Source organism: Chondrus crispus, genomic scaffold (assembly GCF_000350225.1).
Source record: "Chondrus crispus Stackhouse genomic scaffold, scaffold_278, whole genome shotgun sequence".
NCBI lineage: Eukaryota > Rhodophyta > Florideophyceae > Gigartinales > Gigartinaceae > Chondrus > Chondrus crispus.
In genome coordinates, this window is record NW_005179162.1 from 122,252 (window position 1) to 123,267 (window position 1,016).

Sequence of the window (1,016 nt, forward strand, 5' to 3'; positions counted from 1 at the left end):
GGCAGGTACCTTGCTGGAGTCAGTCCGCAAAACTCGTGGTGGGATTTTTCAAACTCGGGTTTAAATTTCTTTACGTCCAGCGAGTTTGTGGGCAAATGGAAAAACAACGCGTTATTTTACGGACAATGTTAATAACGTTGTCCGTAAAGTAACATTGCTTTGCCATTTAATGGCAAAGCAATGTATCCAAAAATTTGCATGTGAGAGAAAGAATGAGCAGAGGTTGGACTCACATGGGCGAGACTTGCATGTGGTACACTATGCACGGGCCACGTGAATACGTACAAGGACAGACAGCAAAAGGGCCCTCTAACAAGAGACATTTGCGGAACGTTATGACAGAAATAGCGACATGGAGTCGAGGCCGATCGAGGAGCGATTCTTGCCGTTTCTGGGATCATCACCATTGCTGCCATTTTTTCACATGCAGAGTGGCTCTTTCAAAGGTTACTGTAACGAGCAACGAGTAAATGTGTAAATGGTGTTCCTTTCTAGCTCAATCTTTGTTTGTTCATGAGCGATATGGATGTATGCTGCATTCAATCCATCTCGAGCCATGGGTGCACGAGAAGGAGGAAACTAGGTCTAGAGAAACTCACTGGGAGGCATGGCGATTGTGATAAGTGTAAAGAAGAAATGACCTGCCTTCCCACGACTTGATGAAAACCTTACAAAAGGTTAGACCCGGTTCAAAAGTTCTTGCTGAATGATCAAAATAGAACATGCGAAAATGCTCCAGTCCAGCAGAACTTGCCAATACTCGACGTCTCGCGTAGAATTGTCATAGCAAATTTGCAGTCTGTGGTGTGATACAGGAAATGAAAGTGAAGGGTGGGGAGAGACACGATTACGTACCTTTACTACATGCAGGTACGTGTGTATCCAATTCTGTGTCGAAAGACCGAGAGATATTGGTGAGAACGTCTTTGACGTTCCCTTGGAGAAAAGCGCAGTACAGTGAATCCTCGCTAACTGCATATGAAAAGTGGAGGGTTTTCGTATGCAGTTGGCGAACA